Raw genomic sequence first — 17,697 nt, 5'->3', positions numbered from 1 at the left:
TCCTATCACATATCCCCCCCTTTATTTCGACCTGTGGGGTGGAATACCTGAAGCCCACAAGCAAAGAACGCGTGATAACGCATCTGCATTGGCCAGCTGGCTTCCTGGCCTGTGTTCTACCAAAAATGTAAAGGTTTGTAGCGCCAAGAACCATCTCGTTATTCTTGCGTTACTGTCCTTGTTTTCCGACATCCATTTCAGAGGGGCATGGTCAGTAATCAGTCTGAACTTTTTACCCACCAAATAGTATCTGAGAGTTTCTAATGCCCATTTTATGGCCAAAGATTCCTTCTCCACTGTGGCATAGTTTCTCTCATGTATATTCAATTTCCTGCTTAGGTAAAAAATAGGGTGTCCCTCAGCCTCTTTGTTTTGGGACAGGCCCGCTCCGATGCCTACACTGGACGCATTGGTTTGTACCACAAACCCTTTGTCAAAATCAGGGGTCACCAGAACAGGTTGGGTACATAAGGCTATTTTTAATTCTTGGAAAGCTTTCTCCGCTTCAGACACCCATTCCACCATGATGAAGTGGGACCGCAATGGTGGCAAAACTGGGTATGAACCTCCTATAGTATCCAGTGATCCCTAAGAACGCTCTTACCTGCTTCTTATTAAGGGGTCGTGGCCAGTTCTGTATTGGCTCAATCTTATTGAGCTGTGGTGTTATCAAACCTCTGCCAATGGTGTATCCCAGATATTTTACTTCCTCCATCCCTAGACAACACTTTTTCGGGTTGGCTGTCAAACCTGCCTTAAAGATAGATCCTAACACTGCTTGTACTCTGGGTAAGTGAGACTGCCAATCAGGACTATGTATGACCACATCATCCAGATAAGCCGCAGCGTATCATCAATGGGGTCTTAGAATCCTATCCATCATTCTTTGAAAGGTAGCAGGTGCCCCATGTAGCCCAAAGGGTAACAGCTTGTAATGAAACAACCCTTCTGGTGCAGAAAAAGCAGTTTTTTCTTTGGCATATTCGGTTAATGGCACTTGCCAATACCCTTTGGTTAGGTCCAGAGTGGTTGAATATCTTGCTGTCCCCAACCTTTCAATTAGTTCATCCACCCTTGGCATCGGGTAGGTATCAAATTTTGAATTACTGTTCAGCTTTCGGAAGTCATTACAAAAACGCACACTCCGATCGGGCTTTGGAATCAGCACAATGGGAGTGGACCACTCACTATGTGATTCTTCAATTACCCCCAATTCTAACATTTTTTTAATTTCCTTTGACACAGACTCTCTTTGGGCTTCGGGCAACCTATAGGGCTTTACACTTTAGCCCCTGGGTCAGTGACTATGTCATGTTTGATGACCGTGTTTTTTCCTGGCAGGTCAGAAAACAGTACCCTATTTCTGATCAAAAATTCCTTGACCTCCTGCTGTTGACTGGCTGACAGGGTTTTTGCCACTGTCACTTCAGGTACCACAGGACCTGGGTTTACTGGAGGGGCTTGGACAGCTGCCAGTGCTGCTCTATCCTTCCAGGATTTTATCAGGTTCACATGATATATCTGCTGTGGTTTTTTTTCCCCGACTGGTAAACTTTATAGTTGACCTGTCCCACATTTTCTAAGATCTCAAAGGGCCCTTGCCACTTAGCCAACAGTTTACTTTCTACCGTGGGAACCAACACCAACACTCTGTCCCCAGGAGCAAAGTTTCTTAACCATGCATTGCGGTTATATACCCTCTGCTGTGCTAGTTGGGCCTGTTCCAAGTGCTCCTTAACTATCGGCACTACAGCCGCATTTCTCTCTTGTATCTGGGAAACATGTTCAATCACTGTTTTATAAGGACTGGACTGCCCTCCCCATGTCTCCTTGGCAACATCTAGTAACCCTCTTGGATGTCTCCTATATAACAAGTCGAAAGGTGAAAACCCGGTGGAGGATTGGGGAACCTCTCTTATGGCCAACAGCAGATAAGGCAACAAATAATCCCAATCTTTACCATCTTTGTCAACTACTTTCCTTAACATATGTTTTAAGGTCTTGTTAAACCTCTCGACCAAACCATCGGTTTGGGGGTGATAAACCGAGGTCCTTAACTGGTTAATCTTAAACAGGCAGCACAACTCCTTCATAACTTTTGATATGAATGGGGTACCCTAGTCAGTTAGTATCTCCTTAGGTATTCCCAACCTGCTAAAAGCATGGACCAGCTCTCTAGCAATGGACTTGGTTGACATATTGCGTAGCGGTATCTCTTCTGGGTATCTGGAAGCGTAGTCCAGAATTACCAGAATATATTGATGTCCCCGGGCAGACTTCAACAAGGGTCCCACCAAGTCCATAGATATTCTTTCAAATGGTACCTCTATAATTGGTAGTGGGACTAGAGGACTTTTGAAATGTTGTCTGGGAGCATGATACTGGCATTCAGGGCAGGAGGCGCAAAAGTCAGATATGTCTTTATGGACACCGGGCCAAATAAACCTCTGCACGATTCGCTCAGTGGTTTTCTCTACTCCTAGGTGGCCTGCCCTTATATGACCATGGGCCAGATCTAACACCGTTCTCCTGTAAGCTTTGGGTACTATTAATTGTTCCACAATCTCCTCCCCTTTCTTAGTCATCTGATACAACAGATCCTGACATATTACCATGTGAGGATACATCAAGGGACTATCGGGATCTACGGGTTTACCATTGACCACCTTGACATTCTCCCTGGCTTTCACCAGAGTAGGGTTATTTAACTGCTCTACGACAAAGACCTCTCTTCTGACCTCTAAATCCGGCAGATGATCAATGGGCTCTACAACACTTGGTGAGCCACCATCACGCTCTGCATTCTCTACTTCGCCAATTATACTAGAAAATGGGAACATCTCTGACTCTGCCACTAAATCAGTCACCCTTTCAGATGAGGCAGGGTGATTTACCACTGTGCACAACCGTCTTTCCCACAACTTCCAGAAGTTAGCAAAGTCTCTTCCCAATATCACATCATACATTAAGCCTGGTACCAAACCCACAGAGACTACCGCAGAACCACATGGCATCTCGATTTTCACTTTGGCAGTAATATAATACTGAGTATCCCCATGTATGCATGTCACACCAACAGATTTTCCCTTATGCTTCAAAGGGTTCACCAGCTCAATTCTCAAAAGTGTAACCAGGCTACCAGAGTCTAACAGAGCCTCCACTCGGTTGCCTTCCACAGTGAGTACACACATGTGTTTATCTGTTTCAGCCTGCTGGTCAGCAGTACAGGCTAGCTGTGCAAAAAAAGACCTCCTGCGGTTGACAGAAGCTGTATCACATTGCATTAGCTCAGAGGTAAGTGAATAATTAGCTGCTATATGGCCAAAGCCACCACATCGGAAACATTGAGTCACACTAATGTCTAGTCTTTTGCGGGGTAGGAACCTTCCTGGCCTGGCAGGCCTGTCTTCAGGTTCCCCACCCTCAGTCTTAGGCACATTCCACCACCCAGCACCCTTCTCCCCAGGAACAGTCTTACCATTGTTGATGGGAGTTTGCTGGTGCGCCATCGGGGCTCAGTGAGGCAGACTCATGGGAGGACCAGTAGTAGCATCTCCAGGCCGGGCGACCAGGTGCTGTACCACCTCCTTAAAAGCCTGGTGGGTTTCCTCAAGGGTGACTTGTTGCTGCCTCTGGGCTGCCTCCAAGGCCATCAGTTGTACATTGGTAGCTTCCTGCTGAGCCCGGATAGCTTCCTGCTGAACTTTAGTAGTCTCCTGCTGAGCTGGCGTAGCCTGAAGCAGGGCTTTTAGAATGTCCTCCATTTTACCTCCAGGTGCTGGTTGGAAGCTGAACCTTGCCTCTCTGAGCATTGGCTGATGCCACCTTCAGGTATTCAATAATCACATGTCTGCCCCTTTAAATTTTAAAGGACAAATTTTCCTTGCTGCACTTTTCAGTGTGTGCATGCCCGCATTCTCCACCAATTGCAACACGACCGGATTAGGGGTCGCTCTCCTGGGGTAAATGGACTCCCTCCTCACACACACTGCAGCCAGAAAAATAGTACACCAGTCTGGGGTCTCGTACTAGCTGGTCGGTACCAGTCTTCATTGTGCAACATAAAAGGAAAACAAAATAAAAGTAAATGCTAGCCAGTCTGGTTGCTAACTAGACAAGAGGTTCCCTCTCTAAAGAAATAGTGGGGCCTACTGCCTACTGCCTCCACCATCAACACAAGCGTATGCACAAGACTTACAGGTAGTTTTCACCAAGAGTCTCTGAGCCAGCCAGTCTGCTTGCTCTCCCAGGTATGAGACACTAGCTTACAATCACACACAGCCTATATCAGCCAGTTCCAGGTGCAGACTCTAATGAGCCTGCTAACAGGCCAAAAGGCCAAAACCTGGAGTGGCCTGTGGATGGACCCCTCCCTCTCCTCACATCATCACCCCCAAGACCCAAACCGGCTTTTCAAAAAGCCGACACTCAAACTTGCTTCACTGCAGACTTTTATCCTGGGGGTTTTTAGAACACATAGGTCAAAAACCTAGGACAAATGTATCTACCACTTACCACTTTACCAGTGTTCCTATCACAATATATATATATATATATATATATATATATATATATATATAATGAGCCGACCCCCCACATTTAAGCAATTTATAAATTCCCTGGTGCCATCCTGGGTGTTTCCAAAGAAACAACTAAATGCATAAACAAGGAAAAAAGGTGGCACTCATTGTAGATCAAGAGCCACTCTGACAACTTTGTCTATCAAAACAGACTCAGTTGTCAAAGTGATTCTTTATCTACAAGACCCATGAGTGTTGCCTTCTTTTCCTTGTTTATATATATATATATTAGGGATGTGCAGGCTCGGTTCTACTCGGTTCCGTTCGGTTCTTTTTACCGAATCTTATTGGCTATCCAAAACTCGTGACAGCTGAAACCCAATAAGATCCGGTAAAAAGAACCGAACGGAACCGAGTAGAACCGAGCCTGCACATCCCTAATATATATATATATATATATATACACACACACACACAGCAGTTGAACTAGCAAGACGTGAACCACGAGAAGACGAGTACAAAAGCCTGGAGTGGAGGGTTTGGAAGAGAATGAGGTGATCAAGGCATATGAGCATAGAGAACTGGACTTTGGATTGGGCTGTGAGGAGATTATCAGTGATCATGGTGAGGAAAGTTTTTGGTGGAATTAAAATACCCAAAGCAAGATTAGAGAGGGTCTAGAAAGGAGTTGGAGGAGAGGAAGAAGGTGAGGTGCTTGAAGGTAAAAAGAAGAAGAGAGAAGGGACAGTAGTTAGTGAGGGAGAAGTCAGAGAAGGTTTCTTTAGATTGGGGAAGACCAGGGCATACTTGGAAGATGCCAGAGAAAAGAGATAAGCTGATGAACTGGGCAATGTGGGAGCATAGTTCACAAGATCACAAGAGATCAGATTGAATGGTGTCAAGGGGCAGGTAAAGCATAGAAAGGAGTGCAAAAACTTCAGCATTGTCGACATGTATAAAGGAAGACAAGGTTGAAAGACCTGGAAGAAGGTGGTGGTGAGGGGAAGAGGGGTCTGATGTTATGGTGGATGGACTCTATTTTAGAAGAGAAGTGGGTGGCAAAATCAGAGGTGGGGAGGAAGAAATTGTAAGTACTGTACTGTAGCAAAAAGGCGGTGAGGATTGGAGACCTGGGAGAAGATGAGGGTATTGAGGTTGGATTGTTTAGTGAGTGAGAAAGTTGAACTATAGGATGAGATAATAAACTTGAAATGGTGGAAGTCAACAAAAGAGCAGTCATAGAAGTTGACAACTTTGTGAGGGCAGGTGATGGTAGTAATGGGTGACAGAAGTGTACTTAGAGACGAGAAAAAATTGTGGTCATGGGCATCAATATTCGGTCAAGTAGAAGTGGTAAAGAAAGTAGGTGGTTTTAAGATAAAGGTAAGTGGAGTTGTTGAAGTCAGAAATGGTAAACTGATAAGAAAAGACAAGGTCGAGGTAGTTACAGTAAATGTTGCTGATATGCATGTACTATTTGTGGTATATACAGACCAAGTAGTGAGACTTAACCTGGAATTTGGGTTTATTGCAGTGCTCAGATATTGTACAATGTACTCACAGTAGCATCAGCAGAGAGTGGAGATGGAGTGGAGCATACAGCGGACCGTCCGCTCATGTATGTTGTCAGCAATATTCAGTATAATACAAGGTCTTTCCCAGAGCTTGTCCATGTAGTACTGTAACTCTGTAACATAGTGGTAAGATGGTGCTGCGCTTGCGCAGTAACATTGTGGGTGGCCATCTTGTTAAAGGACAGATGTTGCCAGTAAAAGAAGCGTCATGGAGATAGTGCAGTAGCACACTCCATTTACCAACAAATGTTAGAGGAGGTCCATTGGGAGAGGCCAAACGAGAAGGAAAGAAAGAAAAGTTTGTAGGTTGCAATGTTGGTAAGTACCTCCATTGGGAAGGTAAAGTCTCTCAAGATGGTTGAGGATAATGTCATACGTGCTGGCCACTGCATACCTAGAAACAAACATACAAATAATTAGTTTTTCCTAATTATGGTAACCATAGAACTAATGGAAGTAACACTGATTACTTGTTTGCAATACTTCCTAAGATAAATTATTAAAAGCCATGTATATGCTGTAAAAATGTATACCTGTCTGCTCATCATAAGTTACAACCTTTCCATTACACCCTGTGACTGTGAATATGCCAATGGATGCTGCTGTGTTATTGACCACACAATTAAGCTGCATACACTCATAAAGATTTTCTGTCCAACCATCCAACTAGTTGATTGGTTGGAATGAAAATCTGGTAGGATATGAAAGCAAATGACAATCAGCAATTTGCTCCCAAACGCCGGAAAATGGACAAAAACTGTTGTTTGAACAAATTGTTTAGATCAAACATTTAACAAACTTGTCTAACGACCATTTACATGTTTTTTGGCATTTAGTAGCAAATTGCTGATCATCATTTACTCCCATATGTTACCAGATTTTCATTCCAACCAATCAACAAGTTGGATGGTTGGACAGAATATCTTTACGTGTGTATGCAGCTTTATACTGCTAGTCTAGGCCATAAAAATTTAATATAATATAAATAAAGAGGATTTAGGAATATAATAATTACAGGAAAACTGTTATTTCCAGAAATTCAATCATTCCAAGTGCACACTTTTAATTTTCTTATACTAACACACAGAAGCAATTGCAAAAAAAAAATAAAACATAATTATCAATAAGAGATGCAGCTGAACCTGTTTACTCTGGCTCTCCATCTCATTTGCTCAGAGGCCTCCAGCAAATGGTGACAAGTCTTGGACTCTATTTTAAAAGGTTGCTGCTCCTCTCAGTATGATCCTCTTTATGGAACTTCATACAAGATTACTTTCTCTGGATCATCTTCTTAAGGTTACTATTCATATAAGATATTCTATTTATCTAAGAAAAAAATATTGCCAAAAGAAACACTTACAGCTCTTCGCCAAAGCCTTAAGGGAAATTTACTAAATAATTTCATTTTTTTATGAGTATAATGACAGCTAAACTCACCCTTCCACTTCTGACTCCATGACATTTAATCCAGTGATATTTGGCATTAATACAGCATTCTTCTGTTTTTCTTCCATTTACACGCAGGTTTTGTACTTATTATTAGAAAAAAGTTTTACTTTATAATCCAAAAAATAATGTTTAGTTCCTCAACTTGATCTGCTTAGATCTATAATACAAGAATCAATTATGTAGTAAATGACATTTAGCCAACTTTGGAAACTGGAAGTCACATAATTACAGTTTGACTAGGAATGTGCCTTGAATTACACATAGATGTATCATACCACATTAAAGACATATGGTGAGATGTACTAAGCCTTGGAGAGAGGAAAAGTGGAGAGAGATAAAGTACCAACCAATCAGCTCCTTGCTGTCATTTTACAGGCTGTGTTTGACAAATGACAGTTAGGAGCTGATTGTTTGGTACTTTATCTCTCTCCAATGCTTAGTACATCTACCCCATGGTCTAGATTTGGACTTAAGTCCATATGTGGGCAACAAAAATCCACTTTACCTCACTGCGCAGGCAATTGTAGTTAAACTTAGAGTTGAAGTTTTAAATAACTCTTGTGTCCTCTTATGCCTGATGAGGCACACCAGGACCGTAAGATGAGTGTAAAGACACATGCTGTCTGATGCAGACCCCATTTCTGCCCCACGCAGGACAATTTATCCCGATGCTAAACAGAGGTTCTTCCAGGCATCCCTGAAACAGTTGAAGGGAAATTCAATGGTAGACTGTGGAATGAAGGTAAGCCACACTACAGGTATGCCTTTTATTGCATGACCAGCACAGCCTCACATGACCTGATGCTTGTTGTCACTTTTTTCCATGGTGCCCTTATGCTTCTGTCTCTCAGCTTTATCAGTAACCATATCAGGGCTACAGCATTGGTGTTGGTTGTTTGGTAACTGAGATGTGACAACATGCCTCAGCTGGGCATTTGTTACATTTGGGTGTGAAAGGGTTAATCAAAACAAAACCATCTGGTCTGTCTATAAATTAGTAAACTCAACCAATATGGTATTTTATTTTCACTATTAACTACTCAGTTCTATCACCATTAAGATTAGGTTTCAAAGTCGATACTTTCACTTAGGGGTCTATTTACTAAGCTGTGTTAGGAGATAAAGTGAACGGTGATAAGGTACCAGTGAATCAGCTCCTAACTGCCATGTCACAGACTGTGTTTGAAAAATGGCAGTTACAGTAGGAGCTGATTGGCTGGTACCTTATTACCATTCACTTTATCTCCTAACACAACTTAATAAATAAACCCCTAATTCTTTAGTTACTCCCTGACTTATCTTGAAACACAACCTCAACCTCATTCAAACAGAGTTATAATAAATTAAAAATATCTACCTAAATTGTAGCTTTCTAAGCAAGCAACCCTATCTAGCACATTGATTCTTTAAGAACAGAATGACAGAACATTATTACAGGGACTTTTTTATGACAAAGAAAGTCACAGTCTTTATAAAAATATAACACAATTACATATAAAAAACAGTTATAACAGTTAAATAGTTAAAAATTAAACAGGAATATAATCAGAAACAGAAAACTTAGGATATTATGTAGTTTCTCTGCATTACCGAAAATGAGGGCCAATGCTGAACATATTGCAACCAATGGTCGTGATGTTAATAAGTTCCTGTGTCTTCGGATGCAGGCATCTGATCTGAGATGCTGGCTGGAGGCATCTTTTTGTTTCAGATGCCTCCTGTAGCATAAGCATATATGCACATAGCTGCGTCTTGTGTGCATAGTGTACATCTCTGAATCAAGCCCTAGGTGTTTAATTTACTGTATCTTACCTTATCTGATATGTGTATATTAAGTTGCATGATGTATTTGTATTTTATAGTGCACATATGCACAACTCATAAAATGCATGTACGGCCACAATTTTTCATCTTTAGGTTAACACATATGTACTCAAATTCAGGCTTGAACTCCTGATCTATGCTTCATCAGAATTCTGCCATAAAACAGATGGTAGTAAGAAAGAAAATGTAAGTATTCTCTGCTTTCTTCTAACAGCTAACAAGGTAACAAACACACAATCAGGTTTTAAACTTTTACTTAAATTCTCAAAAAATATAACGTGCATGGAAATTTCTATATATCCCTAAACCTTGATAATCAGAATTATTATCCATTCAGTTTGGTGCTGAGAAACACTGAGACCTCATCTGCACGTGGAAAAAAAAAACATGAAGAATACAATATCTGTAGCCATACTTTAAGAACTGAAAGGGCTCTGTGTGTGGGTGATATTAAGGCTGAAATTGAATTCTACACCCCAATTTTTGTTTTATTTTTAAAAGAAACCCCTTGATGCATGCTCCAATCACCCTGTGCTGTGCTGATAGATAGGGAGTTTGGCTCTTTGGATCATCTTCTAATGGAAATTAACAAATCGCAATAAAAAGTCCAGGCACTTTCTCCAGATTATACAGTGATCATACGATGAAATATAGTCTCTAATCAGCATATCATTCCCATATGTAAATTCAATTCAAACTTTTATTCAGTTACTCCTCATTGCATCATGGTCACAAATATGGAAAAGAAGAAAAATATCACATAAAGTGAAATACTATTTATTCAGGTTTAAAATTCCTCAAAACAACTCTACCCCTCGTGGGATATTCAGCGTACCAGCAGTGAAGGTGTATCCTGTACACCAGACAACACATCAAGCAACAATGGTTTTAAACCAGATTTAAAATCTGCTTAAGCATCCACTGGATACAGAGATCTTTCCCACCGCTCACAGTCCTGGTAGTCAGCTCCGACCTTCCACCAACACGTTTCAACTTATCAAAAGTCTTTCTCAAGGTGTACCTGTGTGGGTTATATTAAGGCTGCAATTGAATTTTACACCCCAATTTAAAAGAAACATTGGTGCATGCTCCAATCACCCTGTGCTGTGCTGATAGATAGGGAGTTTGGCTCTTTGGAACATCTTCTAATGGAAATTGTTCCCAATTACCCAGAGCCAAGAAGCCCCTTATGGGACTAGGGTCTTCAGATCAACTTTAACCTCTTGCATTCAAATCAACCATGCCCTCCTCATGTTGCCCGAAATCTCACTTTTATTCATTTAAACCAAAATTTTACCTCTCTGCAACAAAATCTCTCTCCAACTTCTACACTATACTGTCCTGATCTGTCAGTATCACATATGCTTCCAATCTCTCATCTATTCTCAGGCATTTAGCTACACTTTTTTTGCTACATTTATATATCTTTTCAACCCTTCCACAGCAACTACTTTATCGCCACTTGCTGCCCAAGATCTTGCTTCATAATTCAAGAAAAAGAGTCATAGATATTATGTGAAATGTTGTACTCATTCCCTGCTGAACTTTATTCTTGCATCCTCTGGCACCTTGAATACATATTATTACACATTTTTACACACTCTACTACCTTAATACTTGACCATATCCCTTAACAAATGTGTTGTTTGCTATTTTAATCAGCATATGTAATCTCTACATTTCCTTCTTCATCCCCCTGACAAAACATACCCGGTTAACATCCCTCAAACAAAAACATACAGTTCCACTAGTCATTCTCTTTCACTGAAATCTGGACCCTCTAACCTGCTCTGTATGTTCCTAACACACTGTTTTGTTTTCCTTATATGCTTGTTTCCAATTGTAAAGCATTGCAGAATGCGTTGGGAGTATATAAATAAATGTAATTTAAAACAATAATGTTCCATCTATCTACAAAAAACAGAACTAAATTAAATCTGTTGAGAAATGCCCACCAGCACCATTGAAAATCTGCTGTACAGTACATTGCTGCAAAATTGATTTGTCATAAGAAACTTGGGGCCTGATTCAGACCCGGACGCTAAGAAGGGTTCGCTCGTTCTCAGCGTATGCAAATTTGGAACACACCCAGCAAGGCAGGCAGTCGCACGGCAAGGAATAAACACGTCCACTATGCCTTGGCATGTGTTCACTTTGTGTATGCAGACGCCCACCAGCCTGTCTTAAGATGCCCACTTGTGCACGTCATTTCCAGGATGTGTATGCAACCATCAATACATTGGGTACCATCGGAAGCGAATGCAGCGCTTGAGGTTGACATTACCCTACTACAAGCACTGCGAGCACTTCAGTGTATAAACCAGCCAGGTGACGTGTACTGTGACGCTGCCTGTTAATTATGTATTCCTCTGAAATGGCATTAAGACACTCAGACACGCCTGCGTTCGCACCTCCACTCCCCGGTTTCTAGTGGCCTGCCCTTGTTACCACCCATAAATGGCTTCTCCTGTCACTCACACAACTGGGCTCTCTATGCGAAGCATGCAAATGCTTCCTGATCTTTCACAGTGGTTCGCGCACGTGCCCTGCGATGCATATGCATGCGCACAATGCGAACCATTGGCAGCTACGAGCGAACGCTTCTTAGCATCCGGTTCTGAATCAGGCCCTTAGTGTTTAACACTCCTTTTTCCAGATTGTGTGCCTTAAAATATAAGTTGTGGGAATATAGTAGCCTCCAATTAGATAAAAATAGTGATTTTCTGGTGATTTTCCGGTGTGTAGCAAGTCACCATATGTCTAAATCACCAGAAACACACCATTTTCAAATTCAAGCCACCAAGAAGAGACAAGATAACACAAGTCCAATCAGGAGCTTAGCTGTTTTTTGGGGCTATGAGTCAAGGAAGGTAAGTATTAAGTTAGGATATTTTTTGAATCTGGCAACAATTTTTAAGTTATTAAACAAATAGGGGAACTATTATTAATTGTATGACTAAGCTGGTACTATATTTATTTACAAGGTGGCAATATTTTATTATTTATTTTACCTACAATTGTTTTGTTTATTTTAAAAAGGCGCACTCATTTTTAAATACACTTTATATTAAGACACAAAAATACATTATTAATTTCAAAAGGTGGCACAATTTTCATTATTATTTCCCTGGTACCCACAGCCTTGGGTTACCTGGAAGTGGACAAAGTACTCATTAGCGGTAAGTGGGCACATGTTTATTCCCTACCCAACCACTAGAGTACTGGACACCCGATTCTGAATAACACTGCCCTATTGTATAAAGGGTATGACAAAGTTCTTTCTTACTGTTTAAACAATACACCATTATAGCCCAAGTAGCCTGCAAGGCGTGGGTTTTAAACCTGCATAAGCTGCAGGTAGAGTTTTCACCCTCCAAATCACTGAACATTGAAGGGCAAAATCAATAATCGGCATGATTTGCAGAGTCTTAGAAGTCACCAAAAAATTGCCATTCTATTAGATTCCCCACAATTATCTTTTATGGCAACACCATAATTTGTTTGACATAAAGAAATCATTTGCATCAGTTATGTACTGTTTGTTTATGACTCTGCAAGTGGGTTTACTAATTAATTATGTATTTATTAATTAAAAGAAGGAATTCATATAAAAAATATAATATGTAGGTTTATTAAACAGACCCAAATCTTTATACTTACTTGAAATTTCCTTACAAAAATCTGAAAATAAATAAATACCTAGCTAGCAGGAGATTCTTACAGAGGTAACAGATACAAGTTGACAACTTGATATTCTAAACATGCCAACATATTTAGTGACATCTGAAATCAAAGAATCAAACCCTATTCATCTCCAATATATATAACTTCAAAAGGTATCTCAGATTCTAACATCAGCCTATCTGAGCCACAATATGCGCAAATGTCTAAAAAGAATGTAGAAAACATTAAATGCAATCAAAATCTACAATATTGGCAGCCTAGAAAAAAGAGAAGCTCATGTATTTACAGTCTTTAAGTTACTTTTCAGTGAACCGATTCCCAGTGCTCAGAATTCTTTACTAATATTCCACATTTTGCTGTGTGATGACTAAACCAATTATGGTATGTTCCCTCTCTAAATATTTATTCTATTGCTAGTATTACAGACTCATCATTTGCCAGGTTACTAGCTGTTGCTGTTTTATTTTTCCTGTCTGCTCCCCCTATCTCTCACCCACTTTTCCCCTGTCTCTCTTCCCCATTTCTCTAACCCCTCCTATCTCTTCTCCCACTCCTCCCTCCCATCTCTCTTTCTAACTTTTTTCCCATTTCTCCCTTTTTTTCTTTTTATCTTCATCTTCCTTGTGTCTTTCTTGCTCACCCAGTGAAGGAAGGTGGAGGCCCCAGTTACTCAGTACGTCTCTCCAATCCAGGTCAAACACACACCATGCATTATGCTGGACTCCTCTTGGAATGGATGGATGGATGGTCCAATTTGATCCCTGGCTGTTTCTGTCCACCCAGAGTACTGCAAGAAAGGCTGATGCAAGGTCAGTCCAGCAAAGGTGAATTGGTCAGGGTCACATCATCAGGAATAAAGGTGCACTGCAAACATTGCACACACTCATTTATATTTTAATAGTGCTATGTTAAACAGTAAAAATAAATGTTTATGATTTACTATCATCAGCACATATTATATACCAAGTCTTCAGTAAACACAACAGACTCATTTCCTGAGAGGAATATTTGGATGCAGCCTAGTCTAACTAGGCAAGATGGTTTCAATACAGCTATGGGGTTCTCTAGGTAAAATAGGGGCGGTAGTGGATTGAATGGTTGAATGCCAATAATCCCCAATGCAGTAAATCCTAGTCTGCTTCCAGAATATTACTTAGAAGCATTGGCAGTTTATTTTATTTTACACAGCAGGTTGCTGGTTAGAACTTGAAGGCCTTACCTGCAAGAACCTGTAGAACATTTTTTCCATGGTTTCCATTTCTTTTCGTGGGGAAGTGTGTTGAGAACTTCTAACAGGAGAGTGGCTGATTACGGTGAAGGAATGTAGCCAACGGAGAGTGAGAAGTTCCCTACAGACCACTCTCTGGTGCCAAAGGTAGTGCAGATCTTGAGGACTTGATAAGACCATGTAATGGAAAGGTAAGTTGAGTCTCCTGGCAGTATCTATCAACATGGAAGTAGTGCTGTGGTTGGTGTAGACAGATAATGCCTTAGGCATGGTAAGAAATGAATGCTCTGGATATTCCAAACTCTATAATAATTCACCGTGCAGAAACTAGGGTCCAAAAATGTGTCTTTATTTTTATTGTATCATATTAAGCTACTAAAGGAGCTGCCAAACTATTTCACCTTGGATTTTGCCTGGTTTTAGCTCTGGCAGCGTAGGAGGTTTCCATTGGTATTCAACCTCTAGAATAGCTCAGGATGGTGCTTTAAGTGTGGATAATTATGACTGTCCATTTACGGTTGTGGGCAATGAGGATTTAATGACCGAAACAATTGGCTTAACGGGATAATAATAGTTGGATCCATTAAAAATGTTATACATGTTATCAATGCATACTTTCAGCAGAGAAAAAGTAAGAATGGACTTTTTAAATAAAAAGGTGGAACACTGATGTCACATGACTTTAGTTTGGCCAGTAAAAGCCATCCATTGCTTCTTACTGGATGCTGTAACACAGTTTTACTAATCATAATAATCTGCTCTAGAAGCGTAAACAATGCCGAAAACTGGATAAATTGTATTGACAAATAAATTGCAGAACTGGAAGACCTGTGCAAAAAGGAGTTGCAGGTGTGTAAAAGTTTAAAAGAGAGCGTGGTTTGGTTTCTATAGAGGGTACTGTGTATACACGATACTTACTGTTCCTAAGATTTACCTAAAACCTGCATAACACACAAGAAACATACAGGCACTGATATATTTTTCAGTTGATATTCCTACATAAAATTTTATTTAGGTAATATAATATATATTATACATATAGTATACATATAATGGATCCGTCATTATCTCCTGTAAATATATAAAACTTGAAGCATCTTTTATTAGAGAGAAGCAAAACAGAACATATCAATAAATGCTAGTATCAAAAATAGTGTAAATACCCATGGGGCTTTATATCCAATCCTGTTCCTGCATGTAGACTTGGAACTATTGTTATGAAAATACTGACCTAGAAATATTTAAACTACAAAAAAATGCATTGTAACCAGTCAGTAAAATATTTTGATAGCAGTTGTAGTATCCAATTACATGACTGTCTGGTGGTAACTTGGTAAGTTTCCAGGTCTGATATTGGTTGACATATTCTATCTCTGCATCAGCAGCTTTAATCTGCTTTTGCTTCTTGTGAATAAGCAGTATTGTGCTGTTAGAAACATGTAGGATAAACATTACTCTTGATCCATCTTGTAAAGATGACATTACTCTCTCTCCTTCCCTGTCTTCTTAGTCTAATTCAATTTCACTGTCACTTTGAATGTTTTCCTGTATTTCTGTATGAGCTGGGTGTGTATTCCCAGAACACCTAGTGTTACTGGCTGCAGGTTGCAGTGCCGCCCCCGGGACCTGCGCCCTGGGAGACAGCACTGCTCACACACACCAAGTTACGGCCCAAGTTACTATTGGGGGGTGAACTGGGATGGCTACATGGTGATTGGGTATTGGAGAAAATAGGCAAGTTACATAAAGGGCTGTTAATCACACCACCCCATTACCAATTATAAAACTATACAGTACAATAATGAATTGTTTAGAGAGAATGAAAAATTTGTGGTATCATTGGAAAAATGAAATTACAGGTTATGGAAAAACTACACAGTATATAAGGTACAGGCCTCCAGTATTTACTCCACACTAACATCAGCATTGTCCTATGCTTCTGTCCACAGATTTTCTCATACAATACAGGCTGTACATTATAGGTATGTTGTATTGTGGGTAACCCAGCCCTCAGGCTTTTAAACAAACACACATTACCACATACAAACAAATAATCATAATCACTTGTCATGCAATTACAGGGGCAATTATACTGGCATGTGCACACACAAAATTGTGGGTAAGTCCCTGACTGACTGAGAGACCACCCCCAAGGTTCATTGCACCTTTTTACTCACTGACTGACCATGCTTGACTGATCAGAGATTAACTGACTGACCAAGAGACCACCCCAAGGTTTCACTCATAGGCTGTCCATGGACAGACTGTGACTGACTTAGCAACTATCTGCGAGACAGACTGAGCGATGTTGTTTGTGGGCTGACTTGAGTTAGTTACTGGAGCCAGTCAGTTAGTGGGTGCACCAGGCTAGCATACTGGCAATAGTTCACTATAGTGCTGGGCATTTGCCTTTCTGCACTGAAAAGAAATGTAGGCAATCATAGAAGGACAACAACTCCCAACATGCTGAGAAATAATCCTTAGTTGAATACAATATTGCATTTGTTTAAAGAACAGCTAAACAAAGTAGCAAAATGTATTCAAATTGCAGACATTGAGGGGCTCTTTCAGAAGTAAATAGCGAGTTGTACTGTAGTATACTGCACATAGATGAATTTTCACATTTTTGCTTATTGCCTTCTAATTCTGAGTCTGAGGACACTTGACACAGAAAAAAAAAAGAGATTTGCCCCCAAGCACACTGCAGCAAAAACAATACTTAAATCCTACATGATAATAGTGATTCAGAGGTATTAGTTATATACATTTGCAAATATATGAATAAGCGCCAGGCCAATCGTCAAGGCTCCTCTATACTGGCGTCCCTAGCATTAAGGGGTTCACGTCCGAGAAGCAAGGCACCCCAAAAAAATTCCAACCAAGGGCCATCCCCAGGGCATCACACGAAAAAGGGAAAAATGTGAGTCTGAGGACACTTGGCCAGATCTGTCTTTGCATGACATTGGCGTTTTGGGGTGGGAATTGGGTGGCAACAATTCAACCACAAAGAAATGTTCTGTCTTGTAGGAGTGTTGGGGGCGTGTAACTTGAGTTCCGTGCTATTCTGAGTCATGCGTATGGAGAAAGGAAGCCCATTTCAGATGGAAAACTTGCACCTAGCATGGGACTGGTGCAAGTGACAATACTAATGATGATGGTTGCGAATGTGGAGGAAAACAGCTATACAGCTTCCTGCTTAAGGGGCAAATGTAGGATTTCTAGTGTGAAGTTTCCAAATGCTTGATAGTAGAGTGAGTGTAGCCAGCTTATGCAGGACACATAATTAGCGCATAACAAGCTACAGTCTGCCTCATAAAAAGTGCAGGGTATGTAATACATAAGATATATAAAGAAAGAGTGATCACAACAAGCTTTTAGTTGTGTCAGTAGGGCCAGCCCAGCACCATTCCATAACCCA

Source organism: Taudactylus pleione, unplaced genomic scaffold (assembly GCF_031769625.1).
Source record: "Taudactylus pleione unplaced genomic scaffold, aTauple2 ptg000040l, whole genome shotgun sequence".
Classification (NCBI taxonomy): Eukaryota; Metazoa; Chordata; class Amphibia; order Anura; family Myobatrachidae; genus Taudactylus; species Taudactylus pleione.
Note: the sequence above shows the minus strand (reverse complement) of the source record.